The 25056-nt window shown below is 42.1% G+C and overlaps 1 pseudogene across 1 annotated transcript in view; it reads left to right on the forward strand.

Annotated features, from left to right (window-relative positions):
• The window catches only part of LOC146866028 (cytochrome P450 1A1-like), a 111844-nt pseudogene that overhangs the window by 72298 nt on the left and 14490 nt on the right, over positions 1 to 25056 (forward strand). Inside the window, exon 5 of the transcript XR_014976750.1 lies at positions 7978 to 8064. The product of XR_014976750.1 is annotated as a cytochrome P450 1A1-like (transcript). The remainder of the gene's footprint in view (positions 1 to 7977; positions 8065 to 25056) is intronic.

Raw genomic sequence — 25056 nt, forward strand, 5'->3', positions numbered from 1 at the left:
AAGGAACTAAATATGTAGATAGAAAGGATCTTGGTCTGTGCACTTAGTAACATTCATAAGTGGTGATATGCAGAGCGTTTTTTTCCTGGTGTTCTGCCAGCCAAATCTAGTGAATATGACTTACAACTAGTATTTACAAATGGTTTGGTTTAAATACAGTCTGTGAGCTGTCTTTTGTTTCTGTCCTAAGTGTTAATCTGTGGGTTAAATGTATGTTTAAATGTCTGTTTTTTGTCATTAGTGGTACTTGTGTGAGTAAGTAGCGATTGCGCTCTTGGTGCAAGAATGGCTAGCCTTAAGCGCACTGTTTTGTGTGTTCTGAGTATATGACTCCCGTTCTGAAAATTTCTGGAATGAGCTCAATGTGGTTTTTTTTCATCATTCTGTTATGCAAAATTTCATTAACATAAAAAATATATTATAAAATAATCCAGCAATTAATTATATAATTTATGCTAAATAGCTGCACGCTATCATTAAAATTGACAGAGTAAGACACTATACATGTGTGCAAATTGCCATGATGCTAGAATTCCCATTGAATAGGAATAAAAAAAAAAGCTTCAAAAACGAAATTGTGTGTTTTGCAATAAATAATTAAGATACCCAATGTCACAGCATTTATCCTTATGTATTAGGTATTAAAAGGCATTCACATTATCTGAGTGAGTTGGTTGTTGCTGAACTAAACACACATTACAGAACAACAGATTTGTGCTGGCTAGAAAGGCTGGCTTGAAAGGCGTGTGAATTCGACACCTGTTCATCTCAAGCAGCTGTGTCAGCACATGGCTATTTCTGACTCCAGGCCACAGAAAGAAAGAATGCTGAAGTCCACTAAATCATAAGTCAGTGAAAAACACACGGTGTAGAACCCTGCATTTCAGACTGCTGTTTTAAAAGTTAGAAATATAGTTTAATTATTTTTGATAACAGAGAACAGATTGACGGTAGGGATTTCTTTTCTTAATGCCTTTTTAAATAAGGATATCAGTGGTTTTGATGTTAAATAATAATGACTGTCCTTTAAAAGTGGCGCAGACTTTCATGTTTCAAGTTAGGCTTCTGTGCTTAGGGTTATGAATGCATGCGTTTAAATATGATAGGCAAGGGATGCAGCTTGCCTTTCATATGTAAACTCATCAAAATGATTGGATTTATTAAAAAAATATATATATTTTAATTATATTAAAAAAATGTTATTAAAGATAGGTGCATTAAATTCGTTTTTTAATATTTATAATGCCTAATAATGATATTGTGAACTCCTATCATCAAAATTAAATTTAAGCCGTGCTATACAGCAATAGGGGGCAACTTACATGTGAAATGTCACTTTACCCCGGCGTACAAAACTCATTTTTATAAGGGTATACATTATACATTTCTGATCCCCCATCTCTGGGATATGTAGAGGACATTCTGGGGATGATTATTATGCAAAAACATTGTAGGATATTCATTTTTAAGTGCCCCAAACATCAAAGTCGAAATTGGGTAAAATTCACTATTTAAATGAGGTTATTCCAATCAGAGCAGCTTTTAAACTGCCTTGGCTCCAGTAGATGCACATATGTAAGTATAGAATGAATAGCTGACATCTATACTGCTAGACAAGAACTTAGCACACTGCTTACAAATATAAATATGTACAAAAAACTGGTAAAAGTTATTAAGCTTACCTCTGAATTGCTGGTAGACAGGAATGGCGTGGGTTTGGTGTTGAGCTCTCAGTCTCCAGGGTCACTTTGAATTGGGAGAACCGCATGAAAACCTTGCACACAAGATGGAATAGCTGCGAATAGGTTAAAGGTCGAAGTTCTACATTTAGAAGCCTAGCAGGGCTCAGAACCAGGTTTGCTTTGACACTTCGACATTTGAAATGTTTTGAACGACGAAATGGCAGGGCAGGGAAAGAAAGAGAGGTTTTGCTTACTTTTTTTGGGGCAAACGCAAGTTTTTGTGTACTCATATGAACAGAGGGAAATATAATGGTGTATGTGAGCTCTGATTAAGAGAATGGCTCTGCCATATATATAGCACTAATGCTTTTAGGGCTGAATTAAGGAAGCAATGGGATTTAGTTTGAATTCATGCACCCTCATTTTACACTTGTACATTTTCTAAAGGAATTGGTGGTTGGTTATTCATGTTCTTAGCTAGTTCAATGTGCTATTTACCTCCTCAGAGTTTGTTTATGCCCAGTTGCTACGAATAGGGGTTGATAGTTTTGACAGAAGTGAAACTGTTACAGGTTTCCTACTGTCAAAATGGGGGAAGGAGGCTAGCTCCTCTACAAGTTAAGGGTAGGCAAATTTATGTTTTCTCTCTCTTTTTCTCACTTTTTTTTAGCCTGTCTAAACTGTCTGTGAAATAGCCATGAGACATTTAATTGGCTATTCAGTAATACTGTTTTAAACATTGTTAGCATTAATAAAATGAATAAATAAATATGCTATGTTACTGCCCATCCTGTCTGATGAGATTATGAAAGGATGAGTAGTCTAGATTGCTGTTCCCTTATTTGATCTTTAAGGGGAACTAGCTGTAGGTAGTTTTTTTTCTAAAATTCTCAGGACGATAACACCATTATTGTTTATGTTATTCTCATGCTATATACAGTTTTGCAAGGGCATTGCTAGTTTTTATTAGCTAGTCTGTGTAAATAAACTGACAGTCCTTACTATAGCTGATGTTGCATAGTTTGGATTGTGAAAAGTAGAATGCAGGGAAGATGCCAATGTGATCCTTAGCAAACATTTTTGAGGAAAATATCGTTTTATAGGAGTTTATTTGTCACAATATGTTCTGCTGGAGAAAATGTACCCAATATGTTGAAGTTTTTAGTTCTTTATGTAATAGGAATCCCTGTTAAATTAGCAGTTTTAGATTTTCCTGTTGCTCCTATATCATGAGAGCATGGTCCTAAGCATACAATGTAGGTGCTTTTATTAAGAGAAATCATTTTAGAAGTGTCTGCAGTCCTGTACAAGTAATGCAAAGTCTATGAGTAAAAGTGTAGAACATTTCCTTTTTTCTTGAGGGTCTTCAGATGAATAATATAGGAATACACAGATGTAAGGATTTGGAGTATAACTGTATTGTTTTTTCTCTTTTCCTCAGAATTTAGTAAATGAACACAGACTTCCTTGGTTGCTTGGAATTGGGTGACGTATTACTCTTGTTAGTTCACCAAAGAGTTCCTTTTATACTTGCCAATAGGTACAGGCTGTTGTTTTTTTTTACTCTCACATAGATTAAAGTGGTTCTTGGGTGCCTTGCTAATATAAGGGGCGTCCCAAGACTAGGAAGTATTCTGAGACTATCCTCTCTGTTGATAGATTATTTCTGTGCCTTGTCTAAAGACCTTTTGTTCTGTCCACCAATAGATATTTGCTGCCTTACAACCATTGCCAGAGGGGCGCGGACATCAGATCCAGCTTGGGGAGTCAGCACCAGTCCAGCTTGAAGTCAAGGTGAAGGTAACCAGCACAGGCATTGCTGGCAACTAGGACCTCAGTGAAGATAGAAGGCCAGAAGCACTGGGATGTGAATTGTGTACCCCTGCCACTGTCTTGGGTGAAAGACGGGGTCACAAATCAGAAAGGAGAAATCGTGGATCACATTTTTGATGCCCAGCTGAGAGAGTCACAGACCGACCAGAACGGCAAGAAAGTTTTTGCTTGAGGGGACCCCCTTTGAAACAAGGGTTGCTTCAGGCACTTCAGCATCACGCTCCTGAATGCTGGCTGTGAAGTCTTCACCTTTGTTGGTCAAGAGATACCTGGGCACACTGGATGCAATGTGTGGCCCCAACGAAAGAGCAGTGTGCTAGCAGAGCAATACAGGAGTTAGGGAAGGACTTGAGTTCAGGGTACAGGTGCTGTGTCTCTGGTGCCTGTTAGATTGAAGTGAAGAAAACTGGTGCCCTGCCTGAGACAATGGACAGGATCGCTGAGAGCATTTGACCTGGTGGGTGTCTGCCCTATCCTGAAAGAAGAAACTTTTCCCTTGAAACTGGGCCATGATTCCTGAGTTGCGAGTTGTGCAGCTCCACCGTGGGAACAACAGGAGCCTGCCTGTGAGGTTCAAATGGACACAGGGAAAAGACTCCCCTCTGGCTGGTTGTACAGCGGCTTTAATTTCCCAAAGACTTTTTCTTTTTTGGTAAAATGTACCCCATTTTTGAGGAGGAGCAGCCCTTTGCAGCTCTTCGTCCTAATTCTCATGGCCCTGTGTGGTCCTCCTGGTCCCCTGGATCCAGGATTATTTTTGTAATAAAATGTCTGATTGCTTTAATATTTGCATTAGGAATAATGTTTATTCTGCAAGAGAAAAGTTCATCTGAGCAGTTGACAAATGTTACTTTACCCTTTCCTTGATTATAATGATTGATACTCTAGCCCTTATAAAGGAAACACTGGAAAAGTCTAGTGAAAATGTTTTTATTAGATATGTGCTGTTGGCTATTCTGAAGTTGAAATGGATGGTCACTGAAATACATAGGAGCCTTGAAAATGTTTTTGCTGGATGGTTCTAGGATTTGCTTAGGACTAGAAAGTTAATAATTCTGTTTGTGATAATAGTCATTACTCTCTCCTGCTATCTGTATGACCCAATGCTCTGTTCCCTTTGTACTCCTGCTTATACCTTATATATACCCGCTTAACAATATTTAGAATGAGAAATGCCCACCTAGCAATGAATTAGGATATTGTTAAATTTATGAAAAGTAATGTGAAAATATTTTCTGTGTTCCTACTGGATAATGGGAAATCTCTTTAGCTCATGCTAAAAGGACCATCTGTTAAAGATTATAGGAATCTGTTAGCATGAGCTGAAAGCCATTTTGTTTTTGGCAGCCATTTTAAGTAGCTATGTGCGGGCCATTTGCTGTTTCCCTCTTCCAGAGTCTTGCACATGCTCAGAAGGGCCTAGCTAGTAGAATGCACCTGCTCCTAGTATAGAACTGTCAGGCTGTTCGAACTGATGTCAGCAACTTATTACTCCTCCTACTTGTTGACTGTTCATTTTCAGTATGACCATCTATGTGAGTAACTCTTCTCATGTGTACTTGTACCGCCTTCTTTTGAGTCCCTGTGTGGGTATATAAGGCCCCTGTTCTCTGTACTCCTTAGAATGCCTCCTACAGTGATTTGAGATTACTGTTGTGACGAAATCTCCCTCTTCTGAGGTTAATAAAAAAGATGTCTTTTATATTACAGCTTCTGTGCCAATCTCTTCTTTGCTGTTGGTTTAAAAGGACCAGGTGTATCAGTGAAACCCCTGAGAAGGTTTTGATTTCTTCAAAACCATCCAATGAAGTTCAAACATTCCGTCCATTTTTAATCACATTTGTTTCATCAGTAAAAAAGTGATCAGCGCATTTGAAAATGTTATTGTATCCATTATCCACTAAATTTCAAGTGCCTGCCAGACTTTACTCATGTGATACAAAGAGGTTCAAAATTACGTACAATCCAATGTGGAGAATTTATTCCCAATGCTTTTAGTGCAAGCGCTGCACTTCCTCAGGGGTATCTACAATGTAAAATCAGAGTAAACCCACGTGTTATAAATGTACACTACTAAACATTTTGAAAAACACCAACAAATGTGTCTCAGTATTGTGCTCCCATGTTCAATATGCAATGTTCAATATGCAGTGTTCAAACATATGCAACCTCTATAGTACAAACAAAACTTTCTCCCAAAAAGTTTTACCAAAGGGCATGACTGGTTCTCAATAAATACATGCACTCTGTACTGCTTGTGCAAAAACCTGACCCCAATGGCATAACCAGTGCTCATTAAACCAGCGGCATGGAGTGGAAACAATTAAGTTCATTGGAGTGGGGAACTTTTTGATGCAAGTGTGACTACAAAGGAGACGACCCCCTCCCTGACCAGCCTACAGGCATCCCCTTAAGTATAGAGTTTTCCATGAGAATCATATGGTAAAAAACACAGGTAGAACTCACTTGGGTGATTATGTTGTTCGGTGAGGCACCTGCATTACCAGAAAAGATAAACTGAGCCTAGTGGCTATTTTTGTAGGGATCCTTGAGTCCTGACTAATGCCCAAGACCAGTTTGGCAAATTATTGAAGGCAGAAACATGTTGGTGACTAGCAGACGAGTTTGAGCCATTGCACTCTCCCTACTTGCCGAGCTAAGTGTTTTAGTCCTACTCAAAGTCCTCACAAATAAAGGTGATAACGAAGGAACTTTATGGATCCAGTCCTGTCCAGTAAGCTTTTTGTCAGAGCTCCCTCCAACCGCCAAGTCGTCATGGAGGTCGAGTTCGCCCTGGTAGTACCATCTTACCAGGGTGGGGAGAGGTTGCCGATGATGAAGCATAACACTATTATGTGTGTAATTTGACCCCCACTGAATTTAGTGATAACGGATAACCCGTCTGGTAATTTACAACGTGATAGTCTCCATGTGTCTGTGATCTTCTTTGCAAACACCCTACTTGTATGTGATATATGATTTGTTTAAAGGAGGGTTGTATAGGTGCATTGCCCTCCTCCTTTCTATATCATGATATCAGCACGGAAGCCTAGATATGCCTAGATAAGATCCTTTCCCTTACCGGCTCAACCAGAACTGCCAAATCAAACTTCGCAAACAGCATGCTTGGATGAAAAACAACTTCCTTCAGCTAAACACAGACAAAACCAAAGTCCTAATCTTCAGCAACAACCATTCCCTCTGCGACACCTCCTGGTGGCACACTGAATTTGCCCCCCCACCCCTGCGGACCGTGCAAAGAACCTCAGGATCATCCTGGAGACCAACTTCTCAATGATCCACACCGTCTCTTCATCATGCTTCCACAACCTGTAAATGCTATGCAAGATTTTTAAGTGGATCCCACTGAACACCAGACAAACAGTCACCCAGGCTCTTATCACAAGTAGACTTGATTACAGAAACATCCTCTACATCGGAATCCCACCTCATATCCTACGCCGACTCCAAACCACCTAGAACGCCGTCGCCGGACTCATCCTTAGCATCCTGCAAAATAACCACATCTCTCCACACCCACAGTCTCCGCTGGGTCCCAGTCCAGGAAAGATGCAAGTTCAAGCTACTCACCCATGCCTACAAAGCCCTCCACAGCACCAGTCCCTCTTTCCTCAACCACCACCTCAACATCTACCAACCCACCAGACACCTTCGATCTGTTTCCCAGGTAAGAGCACATGTGCCTCGCGTCAAGAAGACGAGAAGTGGAGGACGCTCTTTCTCATACCTCGAAGCCAAGAACTCGAACAACCTCCCGAAACACCTCAGAACCTTCCCCTCCCCCATGGACTTCCAAATGAACCTCGAGACTTGGCTCATCCAGACAAAATAGGCATGGTCTCCTCCCCCCCCATCAGGCCTGCCCTACTGAGTGCCTGGACTCCCTCATGAGTTATTAGCTGTGCTCTACAAATTCACATAACATATCATCTTTCTCTCTATGTGAAGGAAAGGCTAATCAATAGGCATTGGAGGATAGCAAGGGGGATGGGGGATTCTGATTTGTGTTGCAGAAGTAGCTAAAGCTGATAGCATACACCACATGTCACTTAGGTAACTGGTGGATCCAATGATATATAACAATATATAAGTTGCTACCAATATAGTACCTGTCTGTTGTAAAACAGGAAATATATTGCATGATCTTGCAACTTTTAGTTTTCATTGAGAATTAAGGTCAAACGATAGATAACAGAAAAGTGGCCACAATATTGTTTTGTCATCTTTTTGTGCATGATGTTCTTGATCATAACGTATTCTGCAAAGCTAAATCTGAATAGCAGTTGAAAAAAAATTACTTACGTTTTTGTGGCACCTAAAATATTTTATGGGAAAATGTTTCCTTCTTTTCTGATGATCAATATTCTGCTCGAGACAATTTGAAAGTAAAACAGTGTTAATGTTCTTACCCATATTGATGTAGTATTTTTTATTGTTTCAGTACAACTTCAGACGTTAATTTGAATGGTTACTTCATCCCCAAAGATACAAGTGTTTTCATCAACCAGTATCAACTGAATCATGATCCGTAAGTACAGCCTATTATATTTCTAAAAATACATTGAGTGAATTAAAAATACATCTTCTTCTATGATGTGAGTGTGCATCGAAGAGAGTCTAGATTAACGATTGTCAGAATTTGTTTCAACCTAATGTGGAGTTTTTGGCAGATTCTCTGCCATGTTTTGTGACATAGAAACAAGCTCTCCGTTTAAAAAAAATGACCAAACACATTTATAGACCAATGGAATAAACTTACCCTCGCAACACATACAACAAATAAAATGTGTGTCTAATTGTATACCGATTACTTCAAATTTCATAAATCTGTAGGTGTTTCAGTGTATCCAGTGAAGCCTTTTCCTGCTCAGTTTAGCATTTTACTCTGGGGCTATTCAGACCTTTTCTGAATTAGTAGATGAGTCTGTAAGTGAGTCATTGAGTGGTTGAGCCGTCTATAGTGCACATTGTAGAGATTATTCAATATTTTTATTTTGACTCTTGATGGTCATGGTGCTGTATTCCACAAATAAAACATTGTCAATCGCAGAAAATAAGACCGAGTATTGAATGCTGTTGAAAAGAAAAGTTGAGTTTTAACAAAATGCCTAACCCAACAATATAATCTAATAGTTCCCAAATGAAGATGGTTCTGGTGACCAGAAACATCTCCAGTGGCGGCTGGTGACATTTGAAAGTTCGAGGTGTAAAACAATTGTCGTACTTCACTGTGGCGAGTGAGCGAGCTTGAACCACCTACGGGGGTTTCAGGAGTGTTCTCCCCCGAGAAAAGTTTGAAAAAGAGTGGGCAAATATTTTGTTTTTAAAAAATGTTTTTATTGTAATTATGAAATGTTACTTCAACAGTGACACAGACAGTATGCAGACAGCACATAATATAGACAGTGGACAATCCATGGATACAGAAGTACATGACTAGGAAAGTAGTATGGCTAAGAGTGGGCAAATGTTGCATTTTCAAGCAAACCAGAAGGTGTGAAGAACAGCTCTGTCAATACTACTGTTTAGAGTTGTGGGAGTTAAGAAACCCTATAGAAGTTTGACACATAATGAGAATGCTCTGGGAATATGGAACTAAAATGAACAACAATTTACTGATACCGCAGTAGCACAACTATTTTTAATCATACTGGATAGAACCACAAGCAAACATGTACAATACCATGATTGACAGGGTGATGAATTTACTTGGAACTAGCGCTTAGGAAATATAGCAATTATTCACTCCAAGGTTCTCAAACACATCTGCATTTCCTTCAGACACCTCTTATGCAAGTCAACAAATGAGTCGAGAACTGTGAAAACTATTCAGACATCAACAATATGTTTTTTGTGCAGTGTTTTCAGGCACTGACCATACCTACAGACAGGGCTTCTCAGCGGTATACACAGGTTGAGCACACCATGCGTGGCGAAACACAGATGTGTCCCACACACACCACTGTCAAACACTGCCATTACAAGATGGAAGCCATAACCAGTGCATCACTATTAAGGCAGCTAACTAGAGGTGTAATTATGCTCAGTGCAACAGTGTTCCACTGTGGTACCAACAGACTCAAGTTATGATGCTGGCTGCGCCACTGCCCTGTGCTTCAGTTAACCATTTGCCAAACTTGTGCCACCTAGAAGCAGGCCTAACCACACTACTAGGCACTATATAAACAACTGCATCCTGCCTACAATCAATGCCAAAAGCTGGATAATGCAGCTGCACTGGCATGTTTGGGGGGTAGGGAGTATACTGAAGTGGTAGATTGAAGCCAAAAACTGTGTTTCTCTTGCAAACATACCCCAAACAAATCTGTAACTCTTTTTCCTAAAAAGATATTTCCAGTTCACAATTCTAATACACCTGATACAATTTTAATCACATAATTGGCAAATACTGAAATTTAATGCTGGCCAGTTGGCCCTGAACTAACTGTTTTCCTTTTTAACTTCCTAAGATCATTTAAGAATATTTTTCCTGCAATCCCCAGGCAGTCAGAGTGTGTAATACAAGACAAAACAAAATGAACTAGGGAGTAATAAAAAAACACACATGGACGGACATTAGGCCAAAAGGAGCATGCAAGGAACAAGCAAAGGGTCTCCATGGATGTGCTCTGGTCAGTCATAGCATGGGGTGGAGCACGACGTTCAACCTAGCCCAACAGGTTAAGGCATCTGCTGCACGGTACTGGGAGTCTGCATTTTCTCAAACTCGGATGGGGGGATGGGATGGTACTAAAGTTGAGTAACCAATACATCTGTCTGCACAAAAACACAATTACTTTGTAGTGGGCGCTACATTTTATGGTAAAGTGAGAGCAAACACCATCAGCAGCGGTGGTAGAGCGAATGTCGAGCTCTACTAGAAGTTAAGCACTGACAGGCAGCACGGACTTGTTACAGGCATTTACTAGACAGGATCTGCGGAGGCTGAAAAACACATGTTTTACTCCCACGACAACTACACAAAACCAGAAGGTCTCACGCTGTGTATTGTAACGCTCCGAGACGTCAGGCGTTACTCACATAACTCAAGTAGTAATAAAATGCTCAAAGTCTGGTGTTGTTTCTTACCTGTACGTTGTATAGGAATAGGTCATCACTGGAAGGGACCTGGTTGCTCTCAAAAACTGCACCTCAGTATTTCGATATTTATTCCATCAAAGTACCCTTCAAAAAATATTTACTCCTCCACCCGCACAGTTTCCTAGTCTGTGTCCAGCCTCGCTGCTATGGGAGACGGTGCCGCCGCTGCTTCCTATTCAAACTGACCAGATTTGTGCAAGAATGGACGCTGGTCTTTGAGGGGTTTCTTCTTAAGCTACCTCCTGATGAAGCAAAAACAATTACCTCCATGTGCCTGTAATTGGGAACGTGGAAAGCCATCAATCTGGTGCAAGCTTCCCTTCCGTCTGCTCCTCTCCACCCCAGCAGTCATTAGAAGCCTAATGTGCACACATATGAAAGGATTGTACACACACAAAGGACGTTCTAATGCACACAAGCAGGCATTAGAAGTCTAATGTGCACACATATGAAAAGGTATCCACAAAGTGATGTATTCACATCAAGGGCTAGTGAAACACTTTTTCAATGCCTAGAGGGTAGAGAGGATTGTGAGTCAGAGTAACTCCTCCTTAATGTAATCGGTTAACCACAATTAAATTACTCTAACAGACCATCAGTGGTCAATAAGGGTACACTGTAATGGGGAAATGTGACGAGCTACGTGAGGGAATATATCTTTCTTCACCAAAAGGTGAGCAAGGAAACGCTTCCTTTTTGTTTAGTTACCCTCACACACCCTAGTGGTGTCATGCTTCATCATCGGGTCACCCCGACGCCTATAAGTCGGGGTGGGCTCAACCACAGTGTTTGGAGCTCTTTGAAGAAGTGTAAGAGCTGGGGGGCTGAAAGATTAAAACACCTCAGACAGATCCCCGGTATCCCTTTATTTTTGGGTCTGCCTGGGTTAATAAAACAAAAATGTTTGGGTCTTATTGGAAGTATTATGCTCCTAAGACCCTAGTGCCAACATGTTTCAGTCCATGTGTGGCCGTAAAGGTCCTGGACTTTCTTCAGGGCAAAGTAGGCCTCCATAGGGGACAGGAGAGGAGATTCCCTATCCTGTACACGGTTCAAGGGCAGAGTAGCTGCTCCTTGTGTAAGTGATTGATTATTTATCAATCACACGCCATCCTCCATCTGAAAAGAGAAGAACAAACGACAAAGAAACAAACAACATACTTTTGTATGATTTCATAGTAGTATTTCCACAATGCTGTGTCCCATAAAACGTGCTTTGGAAAAAGACCAAAACCACAGGTGCCAAAATGTGTCTATGACATAGTTATGTTATGTTATGTTAAAAAGACTTCTATAGCGCTCTGTTACCCAGAGGTGTCCTGGCGCTGTATGCTAACCACCTAAGAGAAGCTGAAAATACTGCTGACAAGGAAAATTTATATGAATAACCAGGTCTTTAATTCTTTCCTAAAGGAAAAGAGCTCTGTGATGTTCCTAAGCTTAAAAGGCAAGCCATTTCAAGCCTTGGCGGCACAATGACAGAAACTCCTACCTCCCCAGTTGACTTTATTAAAGCGGGGGAGGATGACTAAGTTAGCCTGGGCCGAGCGTAAATCTCTTCCGGGTACATAACATTGAAAGGCATGTTTCAGGAAATCAGGACCGACTCCATTTAGTGCCTTAAAGACAATGCACAATGCTTTAAACTGGATTCATTGTTTAACTCTTTCCAAGCATGTGCCACTCGTATCCGTTTCTGTACATAATATTACTACGTGACAGATAAATAGTGTGGTGGCGAATTTGCTCATATCCTGACAGTTAATTCATGCCAGTTGGTCTATATTATCTCAGTAAAAACTCTATGTCTCGCTCTCACTCATCACTCACACCATGCTTGTGAATAAAAACAATGACAATGATCATGTACAATTATCGTTATCTTTCCTTCTAAAGGGTTGTGCAGGATACATCAATAAACGTCCTTACCCAAGTTCTGGAGGGTTTCTGTATCTCGGGGAACCGTAAGGCTTCTAAGGGTAGCTCTATAGTCAAACCCTGTCATAATGGCCCGAGTAGGAAAAGGAAATGCAAGAAGGCAGTGTTAATCACCGTAGTGGGACCAATCATAATGAACAAAAAAGATCATGACTATGGGTGGATCAGTATTTTATCTGGTCAGTTGATTCCACGGTATACAGTCGTTGAGGCCCCTTTCAAATTTGCCACCACACTATTTATCTGTCACGTAGTAATATTATGTACAGATACGGATACGAGTGGCACATGTTTGGGAAGAGTTGAACACCACTATGTCATAGACACATTTTGGCATCTGTGGTTTTGGTCTTTTTCCAAAGCACGTTTTATGGGACACAGCATTGTGGAAATACTACTATGAAAACATACAAAAGTATGTTGTTTGTTTCTTTGTCGTTTGTTCTTCTCTTTTCAGATGGAGGATGGCGTGTGATTGATAAATAATCAATCACTTACACAAGGAGCAGCTACTCTGCCCTTGAACCGCATACAGGATAGGGAATCCCCTCTCCTGTCTCCTAGGGAGGCCTACTTTGCCCTGAAGAAAGTCCAGGACCTTTACGGCCACATATGTACTGAAACATGTTGGCACTAGGGTCTTAGAACCATAAGACTTCCAATAAGACACAAACTTTTTTGCTTTATTAACCCAGGCAGACCCAAAAATAAAGGGATACCGGGGATCTGTCTGAGGTGTTTTAATCTTTCAGCCCCCCAGGTCTTACACTTCTTCAAAGAGCTCCCAACACTGTGGTTGAGCCCACCCCGACTTATAGGCGTCGGGGTGACCAGATGATGAAGCATGACACCACTAGGATGTGTGACGGTAACTAAACAAAAAGGAAGCATTTCCTTGCTCACCTTTTGGTGAAGAAAGATATATTCCCTCACGTAGCTCGTCACATTTCCCCATTACAGTGCACCCTTATTGACCACTGATGGTCTGTTAGAGTAATTTAATTGTGGTTAACCCACAAAGTGATGCCATGCATGAATCTTAATCTCGAAGTACTAACCCACAAGTAACATTATCCATGTGGCCTAACCCAGAATCTCTTACCTGGAAATGACAGAACCTATTTTACCCATGATCCCCTAGCCATATATGTGGCCTATCCTAGAGACCCTGTTCCTACTCCGGAAGTGATCATGTTCATTCAATCTCCATCGCCATGTAATGGACAGAAGATGATAAATATAGGTGCCACAAACATTGGGAAGCTCAAAGACCCGATGTACCCACTTTTAAAGCCATTGCAGCAGTGCAAAGCTCATAAAGTCGAGAAGCGGAAAGCGGCTGCAATTATCAGTATTCTCATAGGCCCAAAACTACTAAGGAATTTAGACTGCTGTGCAATATGCAGGAAGTGCTGTAGAAGAATAAAAAATAAAGCTGCAGCATGCTCGAACATATTTTTTCGAACAACATAAACCATTTTATAAGGAGTTTGTTATTCTTAGCAAATAGGAGCTGTCAAGTGATTGAAAGATTTAAAGGAAATTCCAAACTGTGGTAAGTAAAAGTGCTTTAGCGTGTGTCTCTGTGAGAACTATACAAAAGCCTGTTTTCTACAGAAGTGCCAGGTCTGCATCCAGACTCTGTAATCTTACAATTTGCAGAGAAAAAACACAGACTGTTATCTGTAAAAGGAAGGTCATCATGTGTGCCTAAATCTTTGGGGGGGGGGGGGCTGGGAAAGCAAACCCAGATGGAATGACAGACATGACAGAGGCAATCAAACATAGAACCTGTCTTTTCTACTAAAGTACTGGCCTTGTAATAATGAAACTGAAAAAATACACAGTGTCAGATATGCCACACACAAAAAACGGTTATTTTCAAACTGGAAAATAGAATATATTTTTCAGGCACGCAGTCAAGTTGATAAAGTCTGCTTTCTATTAACTATACTAGAAAATCTAAGGTTTTTCTACAGGCTACTTTTACAGGGGAAAACATGTCTATATCCTATAGGCTGTAACCTTTTCTTTTTATGTTTCTAAAATCCAATTACCCAAATAATAGCATAGTATATTTGGCTGAAACACCACATTATCCACCCTTTTTTAAAACTCTCAGAGGTAGAGGGAAAATGTAACTTTTAACAGGCTTAAAACACATATTGATAATTTGACACTACACCTGTCTAGTGCTGCCGGCCCTCTCATCACGTAGCACAGGGTGAGCGAGGCAGTTCGCTCATGAGGAAATGCAGTAGAAGAATGAGCACTTTTCAAACCTCTTCGCCAACGTGTGGGGGCAGGTTGTTTGTGAATTCAGAGATAATTATCGAGTACTAGGATTACAAGTCATGGGATTCTCGCTGACATTCATAAACAGTAGAATAGATTAGCAGGCTTCATTACAAACAACTCGGTGGAGGACAGTTCCAAAGTAGAATGCAAAAACAACAGTTGATGGACAGAATGCAGAACAGTGTCAAACATTCACCCCAGTACAGAGATCTGGGCCTAAATCCATCGTTTTTTTGCTCACCATGCCATTCCAGTTTGAACAAAGCCATATGCAAACCCCTTGCTCACTTTGCCACTGGATTCAAGATAGCCTGGCTGATGAGGGTTATGAACCCGAACCCGGTCCCAGAATGCTTGTTTCCGGTCCAGGGAAGACATGGCTTGGCAGTTCGGGCTGGACTGTTCCCATGAGGCACAGGGTCAGACTGATTTGCATATGGCCCTGTCTGAATTGGGGTGGTGGAGTGAGCTAAAGAATGATGTTGATTTAAACCCAGATCAGTTGACTGGGGGTGAGTGCTTGCAATGTTTAACACTCTGTCCATCATCCCCTTTGGTATTTGCTTTGTTTGCCCTAAATTGGCAGGATATGCCCAGACGTGGGTCCCTTGCTCACTTTGCCACTGGATTCAAGCTAGCCTGGCTGATGACTGCTGATTAGCCAGAAACCGGTCCCAGGATGCTTGTTTACGGTCCAGGGAAGACATGGCTTGGCAGTTCGGGCTGGACTGTTCCCATGAGGCACAGGGTCAGACTGATTTGCGTATGGTCATGTCTGAACTGGGGTGGCGAAGTGAGCTAAAGAATGATGATGGATTAAACACAGATCAGTTGACTGGGGGAGAGTGCTTGCAATGTTCAGCACTCTGTCCATCATCCCCTTTGGTTTTGCTTTCTTCGCCCTAAGTTGGCAGGGTATGTCCAGACGTGGGTCCCTTGCTCACTTTGCCACTAGATTCAAGATAGCCTGGCTGATGAGTGTTATGAACCCGAAACCGGTCCCAGGATGCTTGCTTCCGGTCCAGGGAAGACATGGCTTGGCAGTTCGGGCGGGACTGTTCCCATGAGGCACAGGGTCAGACTGATTTGCATATGGCCATGTCTGAACTGGGGTGGTAGAGTGAGCCAAAGAATGATGATGGATTAAACCCAGATCAGTTGACTGGGGGTGAGTGCTTGCAATGTTCAACACTCCGTCCATCATCCCCTTTGGTTTTGCTTAGTTCTAAAGTAGAAGGCGGAGGTGAAAATATTTTCTAGGCAAGTACATTGCGCAAGGATGCCTAGCCCATCAGAGTATCAGTTTGCGAGTGTCAGGCAGTACGGTAAAATTTGTCAATCTTACACCTATTACTCAAAACTACAGATTTGCAAATATCTGGGATTGATGCATTTCACATCAAGGGAACAGCAGTTGCTTTTTTACATTTAGAATGATCTTATGCCTGGTAGCCTTTTGGTAACACAGTTAAACGGAATCGACACTCAGCCCTGTGCTCAACTTGTCCCAAGCGGTCAAGCCCAGCTGCGCATAGCCTTTGGTAGTATGCTGCGGGGTTTATCCACAGCGCCGCCTTACGGACAAGTCCTGTGTACATCCCGCTGCAAGAGACCAAACCCCACTGCACTTGACACTATGTAAACACACAGGATGGAAGGACATCGTAATGTACACAAACAGGCATTAGAGTGTACAATGCAGGTGGGATCTGTAGCCAGATAACAGATATGTAATCTATAATGCCAAGCGCGGTTACTAGAATTTAAAGTGCCTTATATCCGAGGACACACACAGTGCACATAGGGTAAAGAGAAACCGCGCTCACAGACACACTGACACCCCAAGCCCTACCCCTGCCTTTAATAGGATCAGACGAGGGTGTGAGGAGGGGGTCAGAGCAGCCTACAAGCTCCTACTGGCTAGATATACAGCATTATGGCTCCTTCCCAGACAGTGGTGTTTGTATATCTAGCGCCGCGATGCACACCCGGCATGCACAGAGGCGCTCCAGTCACGTCCACCCTGGTGGGTTCACGCAGGGCGGGAATATTTTTTATATAAAATAAAAAACCGTACCTTCCTCACGCGCCGCCGCCTCAGCTCCTGGCGCGTTGTAGGCAGGCTCCCTCCTCCTGCTCCCCTAAGCCAATCACAACGTTGCAATGACAGCGTTCTGATTGGTGAGGCGCAGCGGAGAGCGGCCCAGACAGGCCATTTTCTCTATGTAGGCTGCATGCAGCAGCCTACATAGAGAAAATGGGGGAGTGTGCATGACTGCTTTGTTCGGCCCTGGGGCCGACCAAACGGTCAGTACCCACAACAGTGGACAAGCCACTCCGCCCCTGCCCTCGAGCGGGACCGTCCACCCACCCTCCCACAACCAGGCACTCCAGGCACTTATGTTTTCTCGCAATGCAAGAAGCAGAAACATAAAATTGTAGTTTTACCATTTTATGTTTCTGCCTTCTCGCACTGCGAGAAAGCAGTGAGGCGACACCCCACGCCCCCATGGTGGAGCCGCCACTGAATATGTCTATATAGAATGCTAACTCTTGTATCATACAAAAGTTTTTTTGTGTATATTTTTGTGAAGTTGAGTATTTGTTTTTGTATTTCTGGGGACTTGTGCTTGATTTTTCTGAAGTATGTGAAGAGGGTATGCTCTTTGTAGAAAGTCTTGTTAATGAGACACAATGAGTTAATCCTGATTCCTGCATGGGGTCATTGGAGATTGTGTGTTCTATTGGCAGCATCTTCTCATTAAATGAAATTGGGTCAACAACTTACAGAATTATTTAGTTTACCTGCACGTTTTGAATAACTGTAAGTACCCCCATTTGCCTGCTTATAATCATTTATCACACACTTAAATGTTCTTTTGGTATTTTAATTTCGAAATCGGTCTCCAAATTCATTGTTGACTATGTCGCACAAGTAGCTGCTGGCAGAGAAAAAAGCATCCTGAACTCCTCATTAGTTTAACTAAATCACCCATTTGATGACAAAGCTAATACTCCATGGGCCGTATTACAGAAGGTCCCCGGGGGGTGTAATGGGCGTTTGCGCCCGCTTTGCATGCCCAATGGGCACTTCGGTATTACAGAAGGGGGCGCAGACGCTTTTGCGTCCCAGTCTATAATACCAATAGAGCTGGCGCACTTGAAGCGCAACCCTTAACTTCAGAGGGTGTTCCCTCATTTGCATAGGAGTATGCCCTATGTACACGAGGGAATTCCTTTGACTCTGTGCCACCGCCATATTACAGAATGCGTTTCCCCCAATAATAATGTGTAATACGGCCCCCTGTGTTTAAGTGCAAACTACATGGTAGGTGAGCCACCTTGTAATTCTTTTCAAATTGCCCGTCATCAAACAAATATGGAGTTACATTGTGACCTACTGTTCTGTGGGTGTATTTTACATATTGGTGCCTTCAGTATGCGAGGCAATGATGTTATGGCCCCTACTTAAAGAATAGATATCAGCAAATTGTTTGCTATACCCGCACTGACATGTGTGGTATTTTCAGCCTTGTAATTGGTGTGACTGTTCCCTCCTTGGTGTTGAAATCTAATGGCTCCAGGAACCCTCCGTGTTCCACATCGCTCATCTCCTCACTTTGGAGCACAAAACACATGCCACGGATAGGGTGGAAGCATGCGCTGCTTTTCTATGGGTTATTTGTCTGTGAACTGGGTTCCATTATATGAGTATGTACAGAGGTAGAATAATTTCCCGTATATCTATGGGGAACACTCATGTGCAAATGCCAGGGGCGCACCGGATGCCCCCACAGCCCCTGCGGTGAGAGGGGACACACCCATCAACTCTAAGGGGGCTCACTTGGACTGGCCATCTGCAAACAAAACACTCAGAACTGCAGCTAGGAAGTGAGGGACTGGGCAAAAGGGGCTCCCTCACCTTACCTTGCAAGGAGGCCCCATGAGGATGTGTTATGACACTGGCCCTAGCACAGCAAATGTAATAATACAATGGTGTGCTTAATGTCTCTTCAAAATTAACAAAGAGTGACTATGCAATGCAATCAGAACTATTTGGTGTGCTCATTATGTTCTACAAACTCATGTAGCTATTGCGCATAAATTGTATATAGAGTAAATATAAGCAAGTGACTGCATTCAAATTGACAGAGAAAATTCACAATATAGTGAATAACATTAAACAAGCATTGGCAAAACCCATAGGCTTAGTCTATGGTATCTACTGACTTTGCCAATGCCTTTTGGCGATGTTGCATAGCATCAGCAAGATGCTGTGCAGCATGGCCAAAACAGATTATGAAAAACAAGTACAATAACACAGCTGCAGTGGATGCATCAATATGTAGACGGGTTCATGCATGATGACGTTGCATGCATCCTCTTTTACACATGCGCATCTACAAAATGCATGGGTGTCCTTTTTTAATCACCATTTTGATATGGATCTGTAAAATGATAAAAATGAAAGTTCAGTTGCGCAAAACTGCTTTTATTTTAGACAGTGGGGATGGCCGCAATTTGCTGGCTGGTCCTCCATGCAAAAAAAAAAAATAGTTAAAAAAAAACTAAGATATTGAGTGTGGGGGCAACAGAACAACATGAACAAGGGAAACATAGGGGCCAGCGAAAAAAGGCACACAAATTAAAAAGCACAGTAGGCAGGGGATTTGGCAAAAGAGAAGCACATGAGATGTTAGAAAATGGCCCTCTTTGAAAGGTCACCCCATAACCATTTGCGTTCCTCCTCTTCTTTTTCTGACCTCCTTTTTCTTGGCTCTAGGACTCTGAGCACTTTACCACTGCTAACTAGTGGTAAAGTGCATGTGCTCTCTTCTCTAAACCTGGTATCATTAGTTTTCACTTGTTTAGGCATATTTAATTTATTTGTAAGTCCCTAGTAGAGTGCACTACCTCTATCCAGGGACTGTAAATTCAATGCTACTAGTCGACATGCAACACTAATTGTGCCACACACATAAGTAGCCCTTCAAACGTGTCTCAGGCCTGTCACTGCAGAGCTTGTGTGTGCCGTTTTACTGAAACTCCGACTTGGCATTTAAAGCCCTTTGCATAGGCTGAAACACCCCTTTTATTACACATATGTCATTCCTAAGGTAGTCCCTAAGTAGCCCATAGGGCACGGTTTCGTGTAAGTAAAAGGTAGAACCTGTACTTTTAAGTTTTGCATGTTCTAGTAGTGAGAAACACCAAAATTCGTTTTTTACTACTGTGAGGCCTACTCCTCTCATATGTTAATGTTGGGAAATCCTTATTACACTTTTAAACTGTAATTCCTGTAATTCATGTTTTATATATCTGAAAGGTAATGATAAATTCTCTTTACTGGTGAAGTTGGAATTGACATTACTGTCTTGAAAAAAAACACTTTTAGAAAATGGGCATTTTTCTGCTCTTACAGCTCTGTGTGCCTGCAGCCTGTCTACAATACACGTCTGGGGTGGGCATTCCCTCTAGACAGCCACAAACACAAGAAGGTTAGGTGTATCTGAGTACTAATCTGCATTCTGATAGCTCTTCCTGGGCAGGAAGGGAGGGGCTGACACTTAAACCTGAATAGGCAGTGTCTAGTCCCCACACAAAGGACTGATTACCCAATACTAATAGTCTGGATCCAGGGCTGAGAAGAAAGGACCTTTATGCACTTCAAAGACCCTCTTTTGAAGTCAGCTCCACTTCAAAGGCACAACTGGTTATAAGTACTGGGTCCCTGACCCCCACCAAATCAGACACTATTGGACCTGTGAAGATCTCTGCCAGTAGGAAGGACTGCTGTGCTGCTACAAGGACTGCCACTCGGCTGGACTGCTGCTCTGAAAGAACTTATTTTCTACTCTGCTGAGCTGCCCTTCGGTCTGCAACCCTCTATCCTCCTGAGGAAAAGAGCTCAACCTATCTCACTTGAACCTAGAGTGACTCCAAGGGCATGCTGGCTTACCCCCTGTTATGAAGTCTCAGGGACATCCAAGACTTCATACAACTCTGCAACAGCACCTGGACTCTGCCATCTTTGAATCCTGCCCTGCCAAGGGGTGCCTATTCATTCCTAGGCCCTTGGAAGTGAGGCTTTCTGTGCTGCAACTCTCAATGATGATGCATCGCTGCTGTTGCGCCAGTCAGAACTGGTGCATTTCACCTGATGAAGAATCATCAACCACCTTCAGTGCTGCTTGACAACAACATTTTTCCAGAGTGCACGGATCGATGACGGTGCATCATCTCCCTGCTCCTTGCATCTTGTCCTTGATGTCGACGCAGCTCCCTCCAAAAGTACTGTTTTAGCGGGTCAAGGCTGTCCCTGTATTCAACCCATGCTCCATCGTGGCCTGCGTGACCTTTTAGATTTACTCCGGTAAAGGGCAACCAGATATGCCTGATTAGCACTTTAAGACTCTAACGCACTATATGTTTGGATATTCTTTAAAAACGTATAACTCCCGTTCTACTCATTGGATTTTTGTCATTTTGCTCTTGATTTACTCATACATTTACTCATACAACTGTCAATTTATCTAAAACAGTGTGGAGTCTTTGTGTGGTGTTTTCATTGTGTTACTGTGAGTTGTGTTGCACAAATAATTTATACATGACCTCTTTAAATGAGCCTGACTGCTCTGTGCCAAGCTATCAGAGAGTGAGCACAGGTTATCTTTTAGTGTGTATCTAGCTTATCCTGACTAGAGTGGTGGTCTCTACTTGGACAGGGTGAATACCTCTGCCAACTAGAGACCCCATTTCTAACAAGAGACAGCTTGCAAGAAGTTGGACACAGCAAAGTGAAGTGCAGGGGACAGGTACTTGGTGACGGGAGAAGGACATGAGGGACAGAGCTGGAAAATAGATGCAGTCATAAAAAGAAAAAAACGTAGTTCCTTAAAAGTGAGCAGAGAAGGAATAAGAGAGCGAACTAGATGGTAAAGATGCTATGCTCCGTGCAGTGCTTAATTTGAGAAAAATAATAATAATAAAATGCCAGGGCTCACATCAGGAGGCAACTCCAGCTTGCCCCTACTATGGTGCCAATGATAGTAACAACACAACTGCTAACAATCACACTCCTACAAGTCTGAAAATCTGGACTATTCCAGGCCCCCAAAGCTATAAGAATTGATTGGGTGGCAGTCCTTTTTAATGTACATTGAATTAATAATTAACTGTTGTTGTGGTCATCTCTCACTTAGCCAAACAGCGCAACCTTGTGGCAGGCACTCACAAGCACCGATGTTGATAGGGAAGTGTCGGTGCTGAGCACTGGAAACCACCAGCTCAAATTTAAGCACTGGCTCCAGGGCAGGGGAAAACACAAGATGGATGCTTTGAGATAAAGAAAGTCATTGAATAAGAAGCAAGCAAATGAGAGTGACAATAAAGCCAACCAATGTTAAGCAGTGGCTGTGCTATCAGCCACTAAGGGCCATATCATCAAAGCCAGGCGATAAAATTATCGCAGCTCTAGCGTCCGTTTTCAGACGGAAAGCTGCGATAATTTTATCGCCTTATCAGCAAGGTCACGCTATCGCGTGAATCCATGCCTTTTCGCCCTTCCCCCAACGCCCATCTTTGCATCTCTAATGAGATGCAATGTGGGCGTTCCACCCCAAGATAACGGAAGAAATATGGCTAAGCGACATTTCTCCTATTATCTAGCCCCACGCTAACCTGCAGAGCGACAAGAAAAGTAGTGATAACCTCGGTTATCGCTACTTTCCTTACGCCTGCTTTTCAACTGACTTAGCCATAATAACCTATGGAAGGTGGATATCATGGCAAAGTCTGCCTTGCCCTATCAGCAAGCTTTCGCCAAACGTTGTGCGATTATCGCTGGATTTCCAGCGATAATCGCACAGTTGGCAGCTTGCGCGTTGAATTTTATCGCTTTGGAGATAAGCGTTGCTGATAGCACGCTATCGCCTGGCCTTGATGATATGCCCCCAAGTTCTTTGTAAGCCCACAACACGTCTTTTGCTACCAGGCAGATTGCAGTGCCTGGAAAGCTTGACATAAAAAAGAATACATGCTAACATTTAAACCAAAATGGCAACACCTAATAAAATATTTAAGTAAGTGATCATACAATTGTTTCTGAAACTTTGAGGGTAGAATAACAAAAATATCCTCAGCAAATTTACAATTATCATTGGGAAAATTCTGTCTTTGATACTCCGAGAAAATAGTCTAGAAAAAAGTTTCAAAAGTGTGATTCAAACCAAAAGCTATAATAAAAATCCCATACATTATTGAGGAACATCCAGTTTTCAGACAGTTCTCCATCAATGCCACACAATTGATATTTTTGGATGAAGTTTAGTCTAAATTTGGTTAGAAGGTGATATATTTATAATTAAATAGAATCAAAAATTACACGAAAGAACATTATTTAGCAAATCTCTAAAGAAGAAGCTACATAAAATGCTAATTGCACAGATGCTCAGGATACCTGCATGGTCATTATAGATGGAATCACTTAACAAAAGGCTAAATCATGAAACAATTGGTTTATTAAATTTCAAGGCCCACATGTAGCTAAAGAACAACGAATAGTCAGAACTCTCAGTCCATGATATGAGTATAAAGAAATCAAACTCTACTTGTTGGGACGCTCACAGGTAGCTTTGTCACTGCAGAACCTGCGAAGGCCAGGATACGCTGCTGAGCATTTATCCTCGGATGGTCTCAGGGTGGAGGGTAAGGACAGGAGCATTACTCTGCCGGGAACATGTTCTGAGATGCTAGGTGACATGATTGGGTTGGAGTTTTGGGGTTATTTGTCCCAAACCATCATGACTGTCTTCAGTTGTGCTTCTTTGGGTAGTTCCCAATTTGACATGGTTTCCTTTTCTTTCAATGGTGTGTAGGATTCCATTTTCTGTTTCTAGGTATTGAAAGTACTTGCTAAATTACTGGTTAGATTGCAATGCTTCGCGTATTGGTTTTTATGTCCGGAAAATTCTTTGCATTTTTTCCACTTGCTTTGTGTTTTGTCTCTTGCTTTCTTTACAGATTCCTTCCGCCTGGATTTCAGTGTTACTCCTCTTGGTCATTTTTCTTTCTGACTTTACTCAGAATATTGTAATCAAACCCCAGGGTGCACTGGATTCTTTGCATCAACGGCTACGTTGCTACTGTCATCTGTAACTCCTGCATGTAGGTTTTTATACCTTAAGCTTTTTCCTCCTATTGGTGTCATCTTTAAGGGGATGCAGGTGATTTTCAAGTTGATGTAGGTTTCCAAAGGTAGAAAATGTATTTGCTTAAGGAGCGGGGTAATATGGTCTGACTTTGATTAAAGACGAGTCGGGCTGCAGCATTTGAACCTGCTCTGAGAGGTTTAGCTGATAATTTTGGTAGACTGGCAAGGATAGATTTGTCAAACACAAGGAGATGATGGACGGAGCGCTGAAACTTTTCAGACACTCATCCACAGTCACAGATCTGGGTTGAATCCATCATCGTTCTTTAGCTCACTTCACCACCTCAGTTCAGACCCAGCTATATGCAAATCAGTCTTGACCCTGTGCCTCATGGGAACAGTCCAGCCCGAACTGCCAAGCCAGGTGTTCCCTGAACCGGAAACAAGTTTCCTGGGACTGGTTTCTGGGTAACACCCTTCATCAGCCAGGCAAGCTTGAATCCAATGGCAAAGTGAGTAAGGGACCCATGTCTGGGCATTCCCTGCCAAGTTAGGGCGAACAAAGCAAACACAAGGAGATGATCGACGGAGTGCTGAAACTTCTCAGACACTCACCCCCAGTCACAAATCTGGGTTGAATCCATCATCATTCTTTAGCTAACTTCGCCACCTCAGTTCAGAGCCAGCTGATCTCCATTCGTATGTGGAAGGATAAGGGATTGAACAGAAGTCCTGAAATCTGCTGAAGAAATTGAAGATTTTACTTTCCTTCTGCCGTGTAGTTGATTGAATACTGATATGGTTAGCATATTGATGTGTTTCGTCCGATTAAGGTTAGAATTGATGGAGATACTAAGGGATATCACTAACGGCACTAGAGATGGTGTGATGCACCATGGGCAAAAGGAATTGAGCCATTTTCTGACTGGTAGCGGAGAGAGTTTGTTTATAGTTTGGATTTAGTTTGAGGGAGAAGGCTCACATTTAGTTACTTCTTTAAAACAGAACTTAAAATGAATATCTTTGGGAATG

The sequence above is a fragment of the Triturus cristatus genome, chromosome 2_1 (assembly GCF_964204655.1).
Source record: "Triturus cristatus chromosome 2_1, aTriCri1.1, whole genome shotgun sequence".
Classification (NCBI taxonomy): domain Eukaryota; kingdom Metazoa; phylum Chordata; class Amphibia; order Caudata; family Salamandridae; genus Triturus; species Triturus cristatus.